General features: G+C 45.4%; 2 protein-coding genes and 1 pseudogene across 12 annotated transcripts in view; 2 read left to right on the top strand and 1 right to left on the bottom strand.

The window, feature by feature from the left end:
* Nucleotides 1–23,728, top strand: part of LOC119566252 (interferon-induced very large GTPase 1-like) — an 858,959-nt gene that overhangs the window by 292,298 nt on the left and 542,933 nt on the right. The gene's annotated exons all lie outside the window — the stretch shown is intronic.
* LOC119566339 lies at nucleotides 1,886–4,150 on the bottom strand (annotated as a pseudogene).
* The window catches only part of LOC119566513 (maestro heat-like repeat-containing protein family member 7), a 626,780-nt gene continuing 625,624 nt past the window's right edge, over nucleotides 22,573–23,728 (top strand). Inside the window, exon 1 of the mRNA XM_043549298.1 lies at nucleotides 22,573–23,113. The gene's annotated coding sequence lies outside the window, so the exon portion shown is untranslated. The remainder of the gene's footprint in view (nucleotides 23,114–23,728) is intronic.

The following is a 23,728-nucleotide window of genomic DNA, read 5'->3' as shown; positions in this document are numbered from 1 at the left end:
ACTCCATAAGCTCCAATGCTTCTTCCCACATCTTTTCAAATTCTCTTGCCATTTTCTTATTGTCTAGTTTATGTTCTCATTTCCTGCAGCCTCTCAACCCTCCATCCAGAGGCGCCGAGTTCCCGAGTTCCCAGGGGGTGCTCAACCCTTGCTCTACCGAGGGCCCTGCCCCCACTCCACCCCTTCCCCAAGCCTCCACCACCACTCAACCTGTTCCAGCCCCAATTCTGCCCCTGCCCTGCCCCTACCCCGCCCCTTGCTACCCTGTTACACCTCTAACCCCCTCTTCCTGCCCACTCCTCCTCCACCCCCCTCCCTCCAGCACCTCCTGTACACCACTGAACAACTGATCGGCAGGTGGGAGGTGCTGGGAGGGAGAGGGAGGAGCTGATCTGTGGGCTGCCGGTGGGTGCTGCGCACCCCCAATTTTTTCCCATGGGTGCTCCAGCCCCAGAGCACCCACGGAGTTGGCGCTTATGACTCTGTCAATTTTACCTTGAATAATTTCCATGCACTGAGACTTGGCATTGTCTGTCTTGTATTGCACGATGTGAATTTGAATAGCATCCTCACACTTGCTAACTGAATAAGTTTCAAGTTCTTTTACGAGGCCCTTTAAACTCTCCAATATTTTTCAATCAGTTAGACGTGCTGTTTCACTTTCAAAATAGAGTTTTAAATGATCCAATATCATCTCTTCTCCCCACCTCAGTTTCTCAAGTGCCTCACTCTTCAGTTTGGTTAAGACTTTGGTGTCTAGTTTCTCTGGTGGCTGATTCTGAATGCAAATATCTTTTTCAGATACACAGAGATGCATCTCCTTGAGGAAATCCCATTCCCACTCTGCATTCCTCATAGAAATCACAGCCCAGTTCCTGCCGAAAGTTCTCTGCCACTTTCATGAGCGTCATGAAGGCTCCCTGTGTACATCGGCCACTGCTCACTGCAAACTGCAGGCCGAACATGGTGTTGAGGAGGGTGGATTTCCCAGTGCTCTGCATTCCCAGCACCGTCAGAACCAGCGTTCTGGACCTTCCCCCCAGCTTGGCTTAGAGCTCAGTCAGAACATCTGTCACCCACTGCAGTGGGATGTTGGCTGTCTCTCCACTGATCAGTTCCATGGGAAACCCTTCCAGCATCAGGTCAGCTGCTATGTCTAGGAGATGAATTAATTTCCTTTCACTTGTCAGTATTTTGACTTCTTTAACCATTGATCATTCAGCCTTGCAAAGCTGCCCGAACTCACAAATAAAATGCTCAATCCATAGGGAATCAGAAGAGATTAACATATCTAGTTCTGCTAGCGGTTGTGGGTTATTTTCTAAATATTCACAATTGTCTTTATACTCACGTCTGCCTTCAGACAGATTCTCTCTGGCAGTAGAATCCAGACTAAATTTAATCCATCTGAGGATGGAGTGCTTTTGCAGTGGAAGTAATAGTCCTATTCCATTAATGAATTTAGTCATTCCCCCCACGAAGGAGCATTTATTCTACTGTGTGTGGAACTCCAGTGATTTATCTTTCAGCTGACATTGATAGACTTCTGACGGGTTGTGCTCTTGCACCTTCGTTCGACACAGCTCTTTCTCCATTTTCCTACATTTTTCCAGAGATCCCCTAGGACTCTCACTTCTCTTGGTTATACTTTGCAACAGCTTTTATATGTCTAGTGACCCTTTTGCGCATTTTCTCACTCTCTAGCATTCTTCACTGTCCTCATCTACCCAGATTCCCAGGTCACACACTGTCACAGCCACGTTCTCCATATTCACTGTCTTGGGAGATGAGTTCATTATACGTCCTATGATGGATAGCATAATTTTCACAAAATCTGATTCATTTTTGTTATTGTCTTTCACCAACGCTTATGATAGTTCCCGTTTCAGTGCTGAAGCTAACCTCTTCAAAAATCCCAGTGTTTCCTTGTCTTTTTGAGCCTAGTGCTTGACGATGAAGCAGTGTTTAGTAGCTGATCCCCGCAGAGATGACAGCAGTGCATATTCTCTTTCACTGATGCTATCAGTTAAGAAGAACACTGCTGAGGAGACCTCTGTGAAAAACAAAACTGCAGCTGGTGTGACTTGATGCATCCATGATGATTTGTTACTATGATGAGCTCGCAGAAAAGATCTGAATCCTTGTTCCAACCAGGGAAATACCAGGAAATATCGATCAGCCCATCTGCGATTTCCCGAGGGACATTCCCAGAGTCCATATCCCGATGGATAAAGAAATTGTGGTGCTGCTGGGAGGGGCTGAGAACCTCATTGAGGAGTTTGGACTTGGAGAAGCTGCAGCTCCCCATCCACACAAAGGAAATGGTTGACATTACTGTGAGCACCAGGCTCTCCTCTCTGAACTCTCTGCTCTGTGCCAGTGAGTGCGGCCTCCACTTCCTCACAATGTCCCTCATGACCCACAGCAGTAGGGTGCCCTTGGGGGTGTCGAGGGCAGGCAGCAGCAGTGGGAGGGCAAAGTGACACATGGACATTTTGGACAGGATCTCCTGCTGTAGGAAACAGTCTGAGGCAAGCAGAACAGCACAGAGAAAGTTGAGAGGGTGCAGAGAATCACGGTTGTCGGTGTCACTTAGAGCAGTGCTACTCAAAGTGCCGGTTCGCGAGCCATCGGCTGCCGGTCTGCGTGCACATTGGAAAAAAAAAATTGCCGGTCCCCCACATCAGATAGCTTGAGAAGCACCGACTTAGAGGACATCTGGATGACAATACAATTTCTCTCTCATTCTCACTGCTTCCTGCATAATCAAGATCCACGTTCATAAGGCTTGTGTTTCTGGCAGCCCATTGTTGAGCATTACTATGTAGGGCATAAATGTCGAGCAAAAACGGATCTGACATACACAATCACTTGTTAATCTGTCTTTATCTTCTAGTAACTCTATCTCCGCAAATGTAAAATAATAGTTTAGCACAAATACATAGCTTTTACAGCTAACATAAACAACTGTAACCCCCCCTCCACCCCTTACCAAGAAGGGTGTGCCCCAAGAGACGAGACACCCCTTCAGGGCCCAATACAGAGTCCTGTACTGTACACTTCCCCAGCAGCAGGAGGGAGTCCTGCTTTTCTGAAGTCCAGGGTCCATATTCTGCTGCTCTCCTTTCTTCCCTGTGTCAGGATCCTGAACTCGACCATCTCATGGTCAGTGCCTCCCAGGTTCCCATCCACTTTTGCTTCCCCTACTAATTTTTCCCAGTTTGTGAGCAGCAGGTCAAGAAGAGCTCTGCCCCAGTTGGTTCCTCCAGCACTTGCACCAGGAAATTGTCCCCTACACTTTCCAAAAACTTCTGTCCATGTGCCACAGAACCAGGGCTCCCAGGGCTTCTGTGCATGCTTGAACGCAGCTATTAACACCTTCCAGCACAACACCACAATGCAGACAGGCCCCACCCTGTAAACACTGAACCCTAGTTCCTGCTTCTCCTCTCATGGACACCCCTTTAACCTGCCAGGGGAGCTGCTCCTCATTTACCTCACACCAGAATCAGGGCCAGGGACTCTCCATGACCCAGCTAGAGACTCAGTTTCCCTGAAATGAAAAGGAGCAGCTGTTGCGGATGGAGGCTGCAGGTGGCAACTGCATGGCTGTTTCAGGGTTCATGGCTTATCTGCTTTCACAGCCCTCCAGAGAGGTGACCCCACAACCTTCATTTGACTCTGCCACAGAAACTGATCTGTCACTCTCTACAAGGGTTTGGGGAGGAGAAGGACAGTTAACTTTGAACCTAGGAGTCTGACAGCACCGGGGGAGAGACTGGGTGAAGGAGCCACTTCTGAGCAGATGAGCAAGGGGGCTGTGTGTGGGGAGAACACGTGCCCCTGAGGGGTGATGAACTCACACCACTCCCATTGACTTGCAGGAGCTCAGCCCTCTCAGGATCTGGCCCACAGAAAAAAGTGTAATTAAGACACAACTTTAGAATGTTTTCCCTCCCCAACTCCTCATCTCTGCCTCATCGCAGCCATGTTTCCTCCGTTCCTGATCCCAGCACATGGCCCACCCTGTTTGCCCTTCCCTATGCCATACGCTCACAGCTTCTCCATTCCTATCAACTCACCCTCCATCCTCTGCTCTATCAAACGAGGCCTCTCCTCCACCCATCAGCTGATGGGCTATGAAATCCATTGAGATGTCCTGAGATGCCTGGCTCTCAGACTCACCAATACTGGCTCATTGTTTCCTACTATTCCCCATCAACCGCAGGCAGCTCTTGTCTCTGGTCTCACGCTTATGTTATGAGCTCTTTGGAGTAGGGACTGTCTTCTGTACAGTGCCTGGCACAAAGGGGTCCTGGTCTGTGACTAGGGCTCCTTGGCTCTGAGGTAATACACATGAATAATAATAATAATAGTAATAATTAATAAAACATCCCAATGCTGAGGTTACCATGAAACCAGGGAGAAGGGTTTCATTTGCTGCATCTTTCTCTAAGGGTTGTGAGCATCGAATGGATACCTGGTGCAGCCCAGGCTCCAGGGCGCTGCAGCAGCCGCTGGGGGAACTACAAGCTGTGCATGACAAACTGCACCATGTTGGGACAACTTCCTGGCTCCTGCTAGGTTCTTCCCAGCAGGAAGTTTCAGCTCTGACTGAAGCTAGCTGCATGAGGACTGTAATGCTGTTCTGTGTGTCTTTGCTCTGGGTCTGGTCTGAGGTGGACACATACTGACAGACAATGAGGAGCACACAGAGAAGCAACAGGCCCCGTTTCCCAATGCTGGGTAAAAAGCCACACAGAAGACTTACCCTACCTTGAACAAATGCTTACTGTGCCTTTCAGGTTCACCTCTTCCTGTTTTTGGCTGTTTCTGAGAAATGGTGTTTGTGACTCTTTCTGGTAAATAAGTCATTGTGCGGACACCTGCTCGTGGTTTGGTTACTGCACAAACCTCAGAGCGGTTTCCTCTCACAGCCTTGTGTGAACCCGGGATGGCTCACCTTCTCGTCACAACTTTCTGAAACAGTTACATCGGGAGAGAGCTTCTTATATCCATGCTGTGTGCACTATGGCCAACCCCAAGCATTTGTTCCTGTTTTCCTTTGAAATGTGCAGTGCAAACTGTCCTTGGAGAGGAGATCCCATTTTGCTCAATTTAAAGTATGTGGTTGTTAAATAACCAGGGCTTAATTTGTAGAGAAAGAAGTGCCAGGTCTGGAGCAACAATGATAATACCTGTTCTAGAACAAATGGTGCCCTCTGCATAGCATGAACTCACATGCACAGTATGTGACCTAAAAAGAAAAGGAGTACTTGTGGCAGCTTAGAGACTAACCAATTTATTTGAGCATAAGCTTTCGTGAGCTACAGCTCACTTCATCGGATGCATCTGATGAAGTGAGCTGTAGCTCACAAAAGCTTATGCTCAAATAAATTGGTTAGTCTCTAAGCTGCCACAAGTACTCCTTTTCTTTTTGCGAATACAGACTAACACGGCTGTTACTCTGAAACCTGTCAGTATGTGACCTGACACAAATTAAGCTCTTTATATGACTGGTTTCTGGACATTTGAACATCCCCGAGGTGCATAGTCGGTCAGGAATTCCTTAATTAACACTGCAGCCTCAGGACTTCATGGAATCCCTGCGAAGACAGATGACCATGTGGTGGATTAAGCAAGTCTTTAATTAATGGTAGATGTGTCATATAATGCAATTTTGTCACAACTTTTACTAGACTTTCCTCTTTGCGAACACTGGGCGGAGACCCAGTAACCATGGTAGAGAAGTAGATTTAAGTTTGCCTGATATTATACACATGGTGGAATTAAGTTGTACGTCTACCATCTTTGTGTGAAACGAGTGGGCCCATAAAAGAGTGCCAAGGCTGGAGTGCATTACATTTTGGCATTGACACCCCTTATTGTTTCAGCCAGTTTTCTGAGCAGGATATTGTTTTCACCTTAGTTGCTGAACATCTGATTTCACAAAGAATTTGTGGTATGAAGGAAAGCATACTGGTACCAGAGCAAACTCATGTTAGCCACGACTGTAGTACATGTGATCAGGTGACAAGGACATAGATAAAGATTTCGTCCTGGGGCTTCACTGACAGATGGGAGAGTTTGGATTAAATTGCTCAGTCTTTATATTCAGATAAAATATGTTGTTCGCAATGAGGAAGAAAGATTTTGATAAAATCAGCAACTGGTCAGGATTTGCTCTATTGCCAAACCATATTCCTATTAAGAGATGACAAGGTCCTTCTCAAACACACTATAGAAGTTGTCCAAGAAGGCAAAAACTCCATTGGTCTCATCGTCTCTCGAATTTTCCAGGAATTTCCTGACTTTTTTTAATGATTGCTGACAGAACTTTTTCCCCCATAACCTCCAAACTTGCCTTCCCTTTGTAGTAATCTACCAGCTGTCTATGTATCCATGTCTTGACAAATTCTCCATAGTTAGTAATGTGTTTCTAATAGTTATCAAAGTTTTCTTCTTCCAGCAGCATCTTCACTACAGTACATTGGAAAAACTTCCGGCTACTGTATTCATTGAGAATGTTGTTCATTATTTCCATTCCAAGTCTTTTCTGAACATAATCCTGGAGGGCAGGTTTGAGACATAGATCATCAAAATCCCTGGCCATATTTTGACAGAAGCCTTCTCAAGATAACAATCTCTGAAATTGGAGAAACACTGAAACTTCAGTTTCTCCAGATGTTGATATGGATCGTTTTCTTTGGTACAATCTTCATGCATTTTCTCAAACTCCAAGCTGCCTCCCCCAAAATGTGAAGCTTCACATCCAATTCAAAGGAAGCACTAATGGGAAGCTTCTGAACATCCTGTTGCTGTGTATAATCAGTGAGAGGGTCCAACAACTCCCTGCAGCAGTAGGTTTCACTGGAATCTACTTTGGAAATGACCTTTTCTTTGATATAACTCTTGCACTTTTCTTTTATGATTTTAAGAGATCCTTCTGTTCTACTGAAACTTTGTGGTATGAAGCACTGTGGTATGAACCTTTGTATTATGGATGTGAAATAACTCTTCCACTCCTCTATGAATTTTACTTAAACTTTGTAGTATTACCTGGTGTGGTAAAAAAAATTTCTTAAACTTTGTGGTATGAACCAGTGTGGGATGAGCCATTGCATTATGGCTGTGATAAATGTTTTCATAATATAGATCAAACTAAACAATAATTTAAAGATTAACTTTTGATTTTTCTTTGTAAAACACTTCCTTCTATAACTCAGGCTTCTAGCTTCTTGTAGCTTCCCATAAATGGCACTTCCTCAATTCTCCAGATCCCTTTTCAGCTAGAACTCCATAAGCTCCAATTCTTCTTCCCACATCTTTTCAAATTCTCTTGCCATTTCTTTATTGTCTAGTTTATGTTCTCATTTCCTGCAATCTCTCAACACTCCATCCAGAGGCACTGACTTCCCAAGTTCCCAGGGGGTGCTCAGCCCTTGCTCTACCCGGGGCCCTGCCCCCCACTCCACCCCTTCCCCAAACCTCCACCACCACTCAACCTGTTCCAGCCCCAATTCCGCCCCTGTCCTGCCCCACCCCGCCCCTTGCTACCCTATTACACCTCTAACCCCCTCTTCCTGCCCACTCCTCCTCCACCCCCCCTCCCTCCAGCACCTCCTGTACACCACTGAACAACTGATCGTCAGGTGGGAGGTGCTGGGAGGGAGAGGGAGGAGCTGATCTGTGGGCTGCCGGTGGGTGCTGCTCACCCCCAATTTTTTCCCATGGGTGCTCTGGGGCTGGAGCACCCACAGTGTCGGCGCTTATGACTCTGTCAATTTTACCTTGAATAATTTCCATGCACTGAGACTTGATATTGTCTGTCTTGTATTGCACGATGTGAATTTGAATAGCATCCTCACACTTGCTAACTGAATAAGTTTCAAGTTGTTTTATGAGGCCCTTTAAACTCTCCGATATTTTTCAATCAGTTAGACATGCTGTTTCACTTTCAAAATAGAGTTTTAAATGATCCAAAATCATCTCTTCTCCCCACCTCAGTTTCTCAAGTGCCTCACTCTTCAGTTTGGTTAAGACTTTGGTGTCTGATTTCTCTGGTGGCTGATTCTGAATGCAAATATCTTTTTCAGATACACAGAGATGCATCTCCTTGAGGAAATCCCATTCCCACTCTGCATACCTCATAGAAAGCTTGTTCATGTCTTCAACTACAAGGCTATTACCAATATTGAATCAATTTCCTTAAGTTAAGTATCCTCACACCTTCTTGTCAAGTGTCTAAATGGGCCATCTTGATTATCACTACAAAGGTTTTTTTCTCCTGCTGATAATAGCTCATCTTAACTAATTAACTAATTAGCCTCTCACAGTTTGTATGGTAACTTCTATCTATCTATTTTACTATATGTTGCATTCTATGCATCCGATGAAGTAAACTGTAGCTCATGAAAGCTTATGCTCTAATACATTTGTTAGTCTCTAAGGTGCCACAAGTACTCCTGTTGTTTTTGCGGATACAGACTAACACGGCTACTTCTCTGAAACCTGAAGGCTATTTCTGAAGCTGAAGATGAAGTTTTCATGTGCTACAGTATTTTACAAGCTCTTCACCATTCCATAAACTGTGGAGTGTCCAAAAGGGAATGGGTATAGGAAAGATGTGTGATAAATTCAAATAGATATTTGTTTAACTCATAAACACTTTTACTGTACCCTGGGTTAAAGGAAGCCATGGGAGGGAATCCATGCCACAGCCCAGGGATGTACCGATTGTGTTTCTCTCCATCATAGTCCATAATGTCACAAAATGCCATTTCCTGGTTTTGTTTTTCCATTTTTTTCTGCAGCTTTTGAGATTTCATTCAGCTGCTCCAAGAGGTGTTTCCTGTCCCTCAGGTTTTGTTCATGTGCAGATTCATCACTGGTTTCAGAGCAGCAGCCGTGTTAGTCTGTATTCGCAAAAGGAAAAGGAGGACTTGTGGCACTTTAGAGACTAACAAATTTATTTGAGCATAAGCTTTTGTGAGCTACAGCTCACTTCATCGGATGCATTCAGTGGAAAATACAGTGAGGAGATTTATATACACAGAGAACACGAAACAATGGGTGTTACCATACAAACTAAGGAGAGTGATCACTTAAGATGAGCAAATACCAGCAGGAGAGCGGGGTGGGGGGTAGAAAACCTTTTGTAGTAATAATCAAGGTGGGCCATTTCCAGCAGTTGACAAGAACGTGTGAGGAACAATGTGTGGGGGGGTAAACATGGGGAAATAGTTTTACTTTGTGTAATGACCCTAGGAGCCAGAGGGACCTGCCAGATGCTTCCTGGGAGCTGCCTCAGGTAAGCACCGCCGGGACTCTCCACCTCGCCCCCCGGCAGGTGCCTCTGTCTCTTAGGGGAGGGGTGGGCAGCCACTACGGTGGCCCACGAGACCCTCCTGCCTGGTTCTGGGGGCAGTCAGGGGACAGGGGAGGGGGGTGGATGGGGCAGGAGTCCCGGGGGGCAGGGGTGGGCAACGACCCCCTTGTGGGGTGAGGAGGGAACCCGTTGTTAAGATTTTGGGAGCTCATCACTGTGTTTGATGTTACCCTATTAGCATACATGTCAATTTGCTGTCATAGCGGCTTTGTGGTCGGACTATGTTCTGTGGGTGTTAGCTCTGTTCTGTGGGTAGCTGATGTCAGTATTCTGGACAAAATCCCCCTCTGGCATGATACTTTCAGTTTCCTATAACTTATGAGTTACCTAAGTTTATCTATAACCAAAGGTTGTGGACCTCAAGCCTCACACTATCTACTAAAGCCAGATCTTACAGGATAAAAGCCTGTAGGTTCCTTGCATCACTACTAAATATAATAAAGCAGAATAACAAAGCAATGAATATAATAGAGGTAAGCTGGCCCACTGGGCTACAGGTTAAGGGTCTGGCATAGCTGGTAGCTGTGAGCCTACAGTTGGACCAGGGTCACCTTCCCTTTTGGGGGACACAGGAGTATCTGACCCAGAGGGAAGCCCAGAGAGGGAAGTCCAGACGGAAGGTGAAGGGAGACTGGAGGGTCTGCCCACCTTTTGTAGGGAGGCTTTTTCCCAGGAGAAGGGTGAAAAATCTGCATTTAAAATACCAGACCCCTCTCCTGTGAATCAGGTTTTAGGGGAAGATTGGGGGTCAGATCTCCTGGAGGGGGGAGTCCATCAAGCTGACCTGTTGAGGGGAGAGAGTGGGATAACTGAGAGGATCTTACCGATCCAAAGCATTCCATTAAAGAATGTTATTCCTGCTACCCTTGTAAAAAATAACACTGTCTCTTCAAGGCTGGGGGGAGAAAAACTCTGCCTTTGGAAAGCTTCACAAGGGGGTGAGGTCCAAACCCAAAGAAATTCCAGAGGGGGGGGCCTAGGGCAGGCATGGTTGCAGTGCACCCTTTCCTTGCCAAAACGTCAAACACATGCCTGAATTAAAAGCCTTCTCCAAGGAGACAGAAGAATCTGCATCAGAGCCCCTACCAGGGTACACAAAGCAATTGAGAAATGCAATAGACACTAAACAAGCTAAATTGTGTGGACAAAGCCTGTCTGCCGAAGATTTGCTGTTAATCTTGTGTCTTTTTCTACTTCATCTATGGGTCAAGACAAAGGAGATAATATTCATGGTAAACTTTTAAAGATGCGGAACATACCTGATTTGTGGAAAAAATATTTTGTACACGCTTCGGATGGTGACAAAACAGTCCCAGAAGCATGTTGCTTTTCAGCTTATACCTGTAAACAGGCTGGAAGCTTGGCATAGCAGCAAAAGCAAAACAGGCCTATGCTGTTGTGTGGAAGGGGAAACTGAGGCACACAACCTCATGGCATTGGTGGCTAAATGCCAAGACACCTACACGTTAACAGATATTGCTGTCTGCATTGTGTTAGCAATACTACACCCCAACCTGTTTTCAGGCACCCGGGGACCAGGAACCCCAAACCTTGCTAGAACACCTATGAATGACATTGTATGGTTTAAAGGTAGTGAAAGGGGGTGTGACCAGAGACAAACAGGGATTTTACATGTACTGCCTCCACCATGAACAGCGTCCAGGTCTCTGCCAGTAAGTTGCGAAGGAGAGTGTGATGTTGCACCCCATAATGCTTTCTAGAAATATGCTTATGAGTGTAAATATGACATAACTGGAATATGTTTTATTCTAGATATGCCATATAACATATCTTTGCAAAGGTTATGTTCTACTGAATGTATTCACCCTATTCGTATGCATCTATTATTTTTATATCTGAAGTTATGAGCGTTGGCTCTATGCTTGCATTTAAAGTGTTTGCTGTAGGAAGCACCTAAGGCAGATTTGGTCAACATAGTCTGAAGGGGTTATTCAAGTAATTGGGAGTACTTGGATAACAGTGGACCTTGAGAGACGCCAATCCACATCTGAGCTTTCCTGGGAATGTTCAAACTAACTTGTAAACAATGGCGTCGGCCTGTAAAGAACTGAGTCATGCATGGACATGTGACTTGCCCATGTGACTCCAAAACTCCATCTTGTAGCTGATATTCTGCACAGGAGAACACAAGAGAGAGACTATAGAAGGCCCTGGGAAACCCCTCCATTTTATCTTCAGCTGGCTCAAGAGATGCCTGAAAGAAACTGGAACAAAGGACAGTAACTATGGGGGTGTGAGTGATTGCTGGACCCAGACTAGGAAGAAATCTAGTCTGTCAGAGAAGCTTATTGGAGCATCTCTGAGGGTGAAATTTACCTGCATTTAGTTTCTTACTGTAGTAGGCTTAGACTTGCATGTTTTTTTTTGTATTTGCTTGGTAACGTACTTTGTTCTGTGTGTTATTACTTGGAAACACTTATATCCTACTTTTTATATTTAATAAAATCACTTTTTGCTTATTAATTAGCCCAGAGTATGTATTAATACCTGGGGGGAGCAAACAGCTGTGCATATTTCTCTATCAGTGTTATAGAGGCTGAATAATTTGAGTTTACCCTGTATAAGCTTTATATAGAGTAAAACAGATTTATTTGGGGTTTGGATCCCATTGGGAACTGGGTATCTGGGTGTTGGAGACAGGAGCACTTCTTAAGCTGTTTTCAGCTAAGCCTTCAGTTTTTGGGAACGTGGTTTGGACCTGGACCTGTGTTTGTAGCAGGCTAGTGCGTCTGGCACAACCAGGCAGGGTACTGAAGTCCCAAGCTGCCAGGGAAAATGGGCTTAGAGGTAGTCTCGGCACATCGGGTGGCAGTCCCAAGGGGGTTTCTGTGACCCAACCCGTCACAATCACATAGTAGAGCAGAATCTGTGCACAGCGGTTTGCTTTGAGACACTGGTCGTGATTTTAAGTGAGTTTTGGGTGTGGTTTCTGTGACCCAACCCATCATACATCTACAAAAAGGCTTTGAGCGCATAAGGGAGGCAGGACTAACTGTTAAGGCTAAAAAGTGTCAAATAGGGCGAAACAGAGTGACTTACCTTGGACACCAGGTGGGTCAAGGAACTATCAACCCCCTACAGGCCAAAGTAAATGCTATGTTAAGTGGCCTGTCTCAAAGTCAAAGAAACCGGTCCAATCCTTCTTAAGTTTGGCTGGATGTTACAGGCAATTTGTACCTCACTAGAGCCAAATTGTCACCCCACTGACAGACCTGACCAAAAAGAAACAGCCAAATGCAGTTCAGTGGACTGAAAAGTGTCAGAAGACCTTTAACCAGCTTAAAGCGACACTCATGTCTGACCCTGTGCTAAGGGCCCCAGACTTTGACAAGCCGTTCCTAGTAACCACAGATGCACCTAAGCGTGGTGCGGGAGCAGTTTTAATGCAAGAAGAACCAGATCAAGAATTCCATCCTGCTGTGCAGGGCCGTCCCTAAACATTTTTGTGCCCTACGCAGCCCCTCCATGGGGTGGGAGCAACCTCAGGCCTCCGTGGGTGGGGGGCTGGCCCCAGGCCTCTGTGGGGAGGGAGCAGGTTTGGGGGGCAGGGGTGAAACTGCCCCCCAGCACTCACCGGCAGAGCGGAGCAGGCTGGGGCTGGGTTGCTCCATTTCCTGTTGCCCGGTGAGTGCAGGGAAGGCCCAACCCCACACTCATGAGGCGGCGGGAAGTAGAGTGACCCAGCCCCAGCCCACTCCATTATGCTCTCCTGGCTCCCAGCCTTGGGATTTGGGGGGAAGGGGGAACCTATGTTGGGAGCCAGCGGGTGGAGCAGGCTAGGGCCAGGTTGTTCCACTTACCGCCACCCGGTGAGTGCAGGGCAGTCCTCAGGGGAAGGAGTGGAGTGGGGACAGGGCTGGAGTGGAGCAGGGGAGGAAAGAGGAAAGGTGGGGTCAGAGCAGGGATGGGGACCATGAGGAAGAGGTGGAGCAGGGTCGGGGGCTGCTTTTCTGGCTGGCTCAGCCAGCCAGGGCATCAGGCTGGCTGCTGGAGCAGCACGCAGCTGTGTAGGGCACCAGGAAATTTGGGGCAATTTGGTGCCCCAAATTTCCTGGTGCCCTACATGGCTGCGTACTTTGCGTATGGGTAGGGGCAGCCCTGCTGTCGTCTTTCTCATCAAAAAACTGTCTGAGAGGGAAAGCCACTGGTCAATCACAGAGAAGGAATGTTATGACATTGTGTATGCTCTGGAGAAGCTACACCCATACGTTTGGGGATGGCATTTCCACCTCTAGACCGACCATGCTGTGCTGAAGTGGCTTCATAGCGTCAAGGACAATAACAAAAAAAAACTTCTTTGGTAGAGTTTCTCTCTCCAAGATTTTGATTTTGAAATACAACACATTTCAGGAGCTTCTAATGAAGTGGCTGATGCATTCTCACATGAAAGTTTTCCAAAATCAGCTGGTTAAAATCATCCTTGAAATTTAGAAATCACAGCCAATGTGGAACAGGCTGTCCAGCACCGTCTGTGATTTGGGGGGCATCATGAATATAGAGGGAAGAGTAGCAACTTTATGTATGCTTGGCAGCTGTACTGGATTGCCTTACCTGTAAAGGGTTAAGCAGTTCAAATAACCTAGTTGGCACCTGACCAGAAGGACCAATGAGAAAAGAAGATACTTTCAAATCTGAGGGGGGGGGGGATTTGTTTGTTGTTCTGTGGGTTGTTCACTCTCCGGATGGAGGGAGAAGCCAAGTAGGTTAAATATCTCCTGAAAATATACCTGGAATAATCTAAAACCACAGAAACTGTGAGTAGGGCAAGGAAATGTGTTAGGTTATCTTTTGTTTTGTCTTGTGAATTTTACTATGCTCCAGAGGTAGTGTCATTCCTGTTTTTGTAACTGTGAAGCTGAGCACAGAGGGGAATCCTCTGTGTTTTAAATCTTTTTATTTCCCTATAAAGTTACCGTCCATCCTGATTTTGCAGGTGTGATTCTTTTACATTTTTTCTTTATAAATAAAGTTCTTCTTTTAAGAACCTGATTGATTTCAGTGTCCTGAAAACAAAGGTTCTGGTCTGTGCTCACACTCCTAAGGCAACTGGTTGGTATTTTTATTCTCAAGCCTCCCCAGGAAAGGGGGTGAAGGGGCTTGGGGAGATATTTTTGGGGGGATAGGGATTCTAAGTGACCCTTCCCTGAATTTTTGTGTAAATCACTTGGTGGTGGCAGCAATATACCATCCAAGGACAAGGAAAGGAATTTGTGCCTTGGAGAAGTTTTAACCTAAGCTGGTAGAATATAAATTTAGGGGGTCTTTCATGCGGGTCCCCACATCTGTACCCCAGAGTTCAGAGTGTGTGTGGGGGAACCCTGACAGCTATGGAGGGAGGCTTTGAAAAAGCACTTTAATGGTCAGCCATAGTGAAGGACAGTATTGGACTGTGCTCTGGCCCTGATGGTTTGGGGGTTGTTAGGAGTTGTGTAGTGCTTGGTGTACATTTATTAATATTACACTGTGTCTTATACTGAACCTATGCATTATGTGGTACATTTACACTTATGACTCAGTGTTTTGCTGAACCTAAGAGTTCTGTGGTGTATGCATTTACAATACTGGGTGCTTTAAGTACCACTATGCATCTTGCAGTATGAACATAAGAATGGCTGTACTGGGTCAGACCAAAGGTCCATCTAGCCCAGTATCCTGTCTTCTGATAGTGGCCAATGTCAGGTGCCCAAGAGAGAATGAACAGAACAGGTAATCATCAAGTGATCTATCCTCTGTTGCTCATTCCCAGCTTCTGGCAAACAGAGGCTACGGACACCATCCTTGGCCATCCTGGTTAATAGCCATTGATGGACCTTTCCTCCATGAATTTATCTAGTTCTTTTTTGAAAGCTGTTATGGTCTTGGCCTTCACAACATCCTCGGACAAGGAGTTCCACAGGTTGACTGTGCGTTGTGTGAAGAAATACTTCCTTTTATTTGTTGTAAACCTGCTGCCTATGAATTTCATTTGGTGACTCCTAGTTGTTGTGTTATATGAAGTAGTAAACAACACTTCCTCATCTACTTTCTCTACACCAGTCATGATTTTATAGACCTCAATCATATCTCCCCTTAACTGTTTCTTTTCCAAGCTGAAAAGTCCCAGTTTTATTCATCTCTCCTCATACGGAAGCTGTTCCATACCCCTAATCATTTTTGTTGCCCTTTTCTGAACCTTTTCCAATTGCAATAGATCTTTTTTGAGATGGGGCGACCACATCTGCACACAGTACTCAAGATGTGGATGTACCATGGATTTATATAGAGTCAATATGATATTTTCTGTCCTATTATCTATCCCTTTTTTCATTATTCCACACATTCTGCTTGCTTTTTTGACTGTTGCTGCACACTGAGTGGATGTTTTCAGAGAACTATCCACAATGACTCCAAGATCTCTTTCTTGAGTGGTAACAGCTAATTTAGACCCCATCATTTTATATGTATAGTTGGGATTATGTTTTCCAATGTGCATTACTTTGCATTTATCAGCATTCAATTTCATCTGCCATTTGGTTGCCCAGTCACCCAGAGAAGGGTTTTTTCCGATTGATTTAGTCAAACCAACTTCTCCAAGAGGTGGCAGCTAGGTTGGCGGAAGAATTCTTCTGTCAACCTAGTTTCACCCATACCGGAGGTTTCTGGCATATGCCACTGAGACAAATTTTAAACCTCAGGTCTTTGTGTGTTCCTGGAGTCTCCAAATTTGAGAAAAGCACCAGAGGTGATTGTCACTTTGTTGAGCTTGACACTGTAGCAACAGGAGCTGAATCCATGGTAGTTAAATAAAAAAACCACAAAATTAAATTTAAATGTTAAAAAGTTGCACCATGCCAACAGGAGAAGCCTCCCCGTTGGTGTCTTCCTTGAAGTGCTACAGCGGTGCAGATGTGCCACTGCAACGTTTTAAGTGAAGACCTGCCCTCGGCAACTCTTGTAACATCACACTTCTAAATTCTCCTCTAGACAACGGCATAGAGGGACAATTTAAAACTCAACGTACTTAGCTATTTAAAGGTATCCATAAACGTAAACTGGTGAAGTACGAAGCAGCCCATTTGGTGATACCTTTTGACTGGGGGCATATGTTGTTGGTGCTCCAGGATCTGCATAGGCTGTCTTTTAGTTTCTAGGTGGCATTTTAAGTGTCCTAAATAGCTTTCAACCTGTCTGCTTGAGCAGTATAGTCAATCCCAAGCATTCAAAAAACCATGAGTCAGGTTCCAGAATATCATGAGATTGGCTTAAAAACCATGAGCTTTTAAATATACCTTATGTATTGACAAGTTTCAGAGGGGTAGCTGTGTTAGTCTGTTTCAGCAAAAAACAATGAGGAGTCCTGTGGCACCTTACAGACTAACAAATTGACTTGGACATAAGCTTTCATGGGGTGGAACCCACTTCGTCAGATGCATATATATTGCATATTGTATATATTGAGTATTTTTTATTTGTCTTCTATTTTTTGAGCATTTATGGTGCACTTTGGTCATGTTTTCAAGCTGTTCTTTGCAACCATGAGTACTAGAACCTTACTTTAAAAAAAAAAAAGAAAGAAAGCTGAGATTCTCACTGAATCATGTGTCCAGAAGCTTAAGCTTAAAGAAAAGCAGTAAATATCATGAGACTTACAATGCAATCATAAGAGTTGGCAACACTGTTTGAGAGATGCCTCTTTCTTAATGCCATACTTCCACAGTCACAATCAGCTGAGGGCTTTCAACTGAATCTCTCTCAGTATAAAGGGGAAGGGGCTACTGGCTGGTCATTCTCCAAAAGGGCCCCTCTCTTGTGGAATGCCTTCCCCCAAGGTCCAAAACAGCCCCGGTCTGCAGACCTTCTGGGTACTCTGCAAGCTTGTCTGTTTGAGCAGCCACAGAGGGAGGACTGAAGCAGTTGAGGGTGGGATTTCTGTCTGGTGGAAGAGTGAGAAGGGGGTTTTAAGATGACTGGGTGAAATGACTGGTGATTGGCTGGCTACTGCTCTGAACAATTTGTTTTGTAATTCCCGTGTTTGTATTTGTACATGTATGTTCAAGGCCCCAGAAGTTTGGTTGGTGCTCCTCGGTGTGGAGTTTCTTTTAGACCAAAATCATTCTGCAGTGATAATACCTTTGTATATACACTTCTAAAGTACATTGGCATGTTGTTTTCAGCCTTACCATAGTGTCAATGCAAGTCTAATTTCCTGCCCATTCCTTCCCTTAGGACTCTTTCAGGATTATTGCTTCCCAGATTTCTCCCTCCCATTGATTGTGTGTGCTCCCATTCCCCCATTACTCCCCCAGATATATTAATTGCATTTTTCAGGTTAAATTCTGTTTAAAGTGCTGCCAATTCTTGAGATTTTTTTGCGAGTTGACAGGACTTTGGCCAGGCTAGACCCCAGTCTCACTAGGACACAAGAAGCTCCAGCCCTCTAGGCAGTTTGAGCAGCCTCATTGCCTCATGGGTCAGAGGAGACATAGCTCTTTCCTTCCAGCTCCCCTCATCAATAACCACCTGAAGTACAGGAGAGGAAGGAACAGGGGGCAGCTAACGAGCCCAGAAGTTCAGGGCAGCCCCGTTCCCTCCTTCGCTCCTGTGAGCAATAGGTACAGGACGGTACCTCTGCTTCTCCCTCTTCCCTCCCTGCAGCACCTGGCCTGGGAAGGAGGTGAGAGGTTGAAAAGCCTCTAGACAAACAGGGCTGAGACTGGGGAGACTGAATTGATGCGGGGGCAGAACTGATGGGGTGGGGGCAGAATTAATTCTGGACAGAGAATGGCAAATGAGGGGGTGAGAGCTCCTGCAGCAGGGGGCCAAAAATCACCTCACCCAATAGCTTTGGGAGAGTGGGTAACACTAATTGTCTCTCATGCACACTGGGGATGGGCAGGGAAATTCAGAAATCAAAAGACCAGAGTACACACATAATCTATTTTTAAAAATCTCATCATTTTCTGGAGTCAAACTCAAGATTTTTGAGCTCTTCAGGTTTTCAATACTGTGTCCATTTCCCCCATATCTTGGTTCCTTCTCCCACCCAATACTTCCCTGTCACTGTCCTCCCTGAGTGTTGTATTGTTTCTTTCCACCTCTGCTCCTTTGTCCCCCTCCTCCACTGACAGTTATGGTGACATTATTCCCCATATTCTTCATAAAAATATGCTTATGATATGAATACGGCATAACTGAGGTGTATTTTATGCAAGAGGGGTCATGCGAGGTATCATTGGAAAGGTTGTGATTTACTGAATAAGATTATCCTATTTGTATTCTTGTATCACTCCTGTATTTGGAGTTAGGAATATTGACTATGTAACAATTACAGCTGTGTGTGTACTTGTGGGATGAGCACCAGACGGTAGGCAATCAGCCTGGATGGGCCATTAGGACGGACAATAGGTCATTGACGATACTAATCTCCAGCCTTCCTGAGAAGCATCCTGGGATGCTGTCTTGACACTACAAGGTCATGTGATCCTATCACCTGGTACAGGATCCCATCTTGAGCTGGTATTTTTCCACTGCAACGGGGTGGGCTAGGAAACAAAAGATTCTTGCCATGTGTAAATCCTATTTAAGGCTGGGGAGTGAGTTAATCTTGGCTCTTCTCCACTGCCTCCCCACCCAAGAAGGAACACTTCTGAAAACACCTGAAGAAACAAAGGAACTAAGCTGGGGAAGGTAGGGGGTGAGCCCAGGTGAGACAGATCAGCCTGTAGAAGGAATCCCTGGAGATTTAAGCTGAAAACAGTGCAGTTTACCTTCAAGAAACTCTGCAACCTGCTTAAAACAACATTCAGTGTGAGAAATTATTATTTGTAACCAAAAAGAAAAGGAGGACTTGTGGCACCTTAGAGACTAACCAATTTATTTGAGCATAAGCTTTCGTGAGCTACAGCTCACTTCATCGGATGCATACTATGGAAACTGCAGAAGATCTTTTATACACACAAAGCATGAAAAAATACCTCCTCCCACCCCACTCTCCTGCTGCTAATAGCTTATCTAAAGTGATCACTCTCCTTACAATGTGTATGATAATCAAGTTGGGCCATTTCCAGCACAAATCCAGGTATTCTCACACACACCCTCCCCCCCCCCCCCCACACACAAACCCACTCTCCTGCTGGTAATAGCTTATCTAAAGTGACCACTCTCCTTACAATATGTATGATAATCAAGGTGGGCCATTTCCAGCACAAATCCAGGGTTTAACAAGAACGTCTGGGGGGGCGGGGGGTTAGGAAAAAACAAGGGGAAATAGGTTACCTTGCATAATGACTTAGCCACTCCCAGTCTCTATTCAAGCCTAAGTTAATTGTATCCAATTTGCAAATGAATTCCAATTCAACAGTTTCTCGCTGGAGTCTGGATTTGAAGGTTTTTTGTTGAAGAATTGCAACTTTCATGTCTGTAATCGCGTGACCAGAGAGATTGAAGTGTTCTCCGACTGGTTTATGAATGTTATAATTCTTGACATCTGATTTGTGTCCATTTACTCTTTTACGTAGAGACTGTCCAGTTTGACCAATGTACATGGCAGAGGGGCATTGCTGGCACATATCACATTGGTGGATGTGCAGGTGAACGAGCCTCTGATAGTGTGGCTGATGTTATTAGGCCCTGTGATGGTGTCCCCTGAATAGATATGTGGGCACAGTTGGCAATGGCTTTGTTGCAAGGATAGGTTCCTGGGTTAGTGGTTCTGTTGTGTGGTATGTGGTTGCTGGTGAGTATTTGCTTCAGGTTGGGGGCTGTCTCTAGGCAAGGACTGGCCTGTCTCCCAGGATTTGTGAGAGTGTTGGGTCATCCTTCAGGATAGGTTGTAGATCCTTAATAATGCATTGGAGGGGTTTTAGTTGGGGGCTGAAAGTGACGGTTAGTGGCGTTCTGTTATTTTCTTTGTTGGGCCTGTCCTGTAGTAGGTGACTTCTAGGAACTCTTCTGGCTCTATCAATCTGTTTCTTCACTTCCGCAGGTGGGTATTGTAGTTGTAAGAATGCTTGATAGAGATCTTGTAGGTGTTTGTCTCCGTCTGAGGGGTTGGAGCAAATGTGGTTGTATCGCAGAGCTTGGCTGTAGACGATGGATCGTGTGGTGTGGTCAGGGTGAAAGCTGGAGGCATGTAGGTAGGAATAGCGGTCAGTAGGTTTCCGGTATAGGGTGGTGTTTATGTGACCATCGTTTATGAGCACTGTAGTGTCCAGGAAGTGGATCTCTTGTGTGGACTGGACCAGGCTGAGGTTGATGGTGGGATGGAAATTGTTGAAATCATGGTGGAATTCCTCAAGGGCTTCTTTTCCATGGGTCCAGATGATGAAGATGTCATCAATGTAGCACAAGTAAAGTACGTGCGATAGGGGACGAGAGCTGAGGAAGCGTTGTGCTAAGTCAGCCATAAAAATGTTGGCATACTGTGGGGCCATGCAGGTACCCATAGCAGTGCCGCTGATCTGAAGGTATACATTGTCCCCAAACGTAAAATAGTTATGGGTAAGGACAAAGTCACAAAGTTCAGCCACCAGGTTAGCCGTGACATTATCGGGGATAGTGTTCTTGACGGCTTGTAGTCCATCTTTGTGTGGAATGTTGGTGTAGAGGGCTTCTACATCCATAGTGGCCAGGATGGTATTATCAGGAAGATCACCGATGGATTATAGTTTCCTCAGGAAGTCAGTGATGTCTCGAAGGTAGCTGGGAGTGCTGGTAGCGTAGGGCCTGAGGAGGGAGTCTACATAGCCAGACAATCCTGCTGTCAGGGTGCCAATGCCTGAGATGATGGGGCGCCCAGGATTTCCAGGTTTATGGATCTTGGGTAGTAGATAGAATATCCCAGGTCGGGGTTCCAGGGGTGTGTCTGTGAGGATTTGATCTTGTGCTTTTTCAGGGAGTTTCTTGAGCAAATGCTGTAGTTTCTTTTGGTAACTCTCAGTGGGATCAGAGGGTAATGGCTTGTAGAAAGTGGTGTTGGAGAGCTGCCGAGCAGCCTCTTGTTCATATTCCGACCTATTCATGATGACAACAGCACCTCCTTTGACAGCCTTTTTGATTATGATGTCAGAGTTGTTTCTGAGGCTGTGGATGGCATTGTGTTCTGCACGGCTGAGGTTATGGGGCAAGTGATGCTGCTTTTCCACAATTTCAGCCCGTGCACGTCGGCGGAAGCACTCTATGTAGAAGTGCAGTCTGCTGTTTCGACCTTCAGGAGGAGTCCACCTAGAATCCTTCTTTTTGTAGTGTTGGTAGGGAGGTCTCTGTGGATTAGTATGTTGTTCAGAAGTATGTTGGAAATATTCCTTGAGTCAGAGACATCGAAAATAGGATTCTAGGTCGCCACAGAACTGTATCATGTTCGTGGGGGTGGAGGGGCAGAAGGAGACGCCCCGAGATAGGACAGCTGCTTCTGCTGGCCTGAGAGTACTCTGAAACCTATTTGTAACCAGTATTCTTTAGTGTATTAAGCTTAGTTTGTGTGTTTTGTTTTATTTGCTCAGTAATCTGCTTTGTTCTGTTTGCTATCTCTTATAGTCACTTAAAATTTACCTTGTGTAGTTAATAAACTTATTCGTTGTTTATTCCAAAGCCCATTTTGTGCAATTCATAACTGGGGTTGGGGGGGAAGCTGTGCGTATCTTCCTCCATATTGAGGGAGGAGGCGAATTTCATGAGCTTGCACTGTATAAATTTCTATACAGCACAAGACAATATAATTTGGGGTTTACATTCCATAGGGTGTGTGCACCAGAGCACTGGGCAACTCCCCAAGCTGAGCCCTCCCACACAGAGCTGATTGCAGACTCTTGTGTGATTCTACAGGTAGGCGTGTCCCTACCTGTGTGTGCTGGAAGGGGGCTGACACAGCAGCACAAAGGCAGGGGTCAGGCTGGTAGGACAGGTGGGCTCAGTGGGACCCCAGCACATCAGGTAACATCCTGGAAGGGGGAGTCCATCCCATCACAGTTATGCTGCTCGCTGCCCCTGATAAGCCCCTTTCCTCCAAGCTGCTCTGCTTTACTGTGTATCAGAGTAGCAGCCGTGTTAGTCTGTATTCGCAAAAAGAAAAGGAGTACTTGTGGCACCTTAGTCTCTAAGGTGCCACAAGTACTCCTTTTCTTTTTACTGTGTATGACATTGGCCCCAACATCTGGAGATTATTAGGGCACCTCGGTCATGTCCTCTCTCCCCAACTATATCCCATAGTCTGTAGCTTGTGGACTCGACTGCCAGGAGCACAGCGGAACACTCAGTACCCAGTCTCTTACTATACTATACACCTGAGATTTAATTTCGTTTCCTTCCCTTCATCCCCCACCTTCTCTTCTGGTCAACTTTGTTGTAATGGATCTAAGAACTGTCAGCATATTAGCATATAGTATCCTACTCCAGTTTTTGAAAGGGATCAGATGGGTTATTTGTGGGGAAATGGGGGGATAGCATTGGAGATTTCAAATGACTTGCACAGCCCTAGCTTGGATCAAGGTGGGGAGCCAAAAGAGAGATGGGTGGGGTTACTGTGAGCTGTGCATGAGACGTTTAGTTTCAGTTTTACTCTCTTGGCCTGACTCCAAGTTTGGACTAGTTTTTAGCCGAGTCTTTGCAGAGGCAGAAGCAGTTTCCTGATGCTCCGCTGGCTGGTTTGCTAAGGTGCCATCTGAAGAGACAGCATGGAGAAGTCGCTGAAAGCTTCCCTGCTGGAGACTCAGGAGAAGCTGGGAGAAGGTGAGTTTGAGCATTTCAACTGAAAACTGACAGAAAGCAAAATGGAAACAAATTATAACAACATGCCCTGGGACCAGCTGGAGACAGGCTGCCCCATGGATGTTACCAAATGGCTGATCAACTATTATGGAGCCAACTATGGGGTGAAGGTGGCTGTGGGTGTGCTAACAGCACTAAACCAGGTAATAAATAAGACACAGAAAGGAGCTCTGTCCCATCCCTATGGGGAATCCCACTTCATTTCTTTCCCTGTAACAACACTGCTTATTAATAGCTGCGTTTATATATGTCCATGATAGTGCTAGAAAAGGAATGTTTTCCCATGACTTTGAAACAGTAGATATTATATACAAATCTTTGTTTATCACTTTGGTTCATTGTTCAACCTAAATAATTCAAGTTTTACTTCCATTTCTCTTTTCTCCTCCCCTCCCCATATTCTCCAGATGTAAGAATTACAGTTGGCTCCCTTGTAGCTATTTTTTAAAAATGTTATCAATCAAGTGATGATCCTTATTGATCTATCTGTGGGGTTTTTCCCCAAAATCTTTTTTAAAATTCCAAGAATTAGTCCAAGGATACATTGAATGAGAAAGGAGTCAAATAGAGAAAATG

Source organism: Chelonia mydas, chromosome 6 (assembly GCF_015237465.2).
Source record: "Chelonia mydas isolate rCheMyd1 chromosome 6, rCheMyd1.pri.v2, whole genome shotgun sequence".
NCBI classification, from domain to species: Eukaryota; Metazoa; Chordata; order Testudines; family Cheloniidae; genus Chelonia; species Chelonia mydas.
This window is presented reverse-complemented; position numbering and strand designations above follow the sequence as displayed.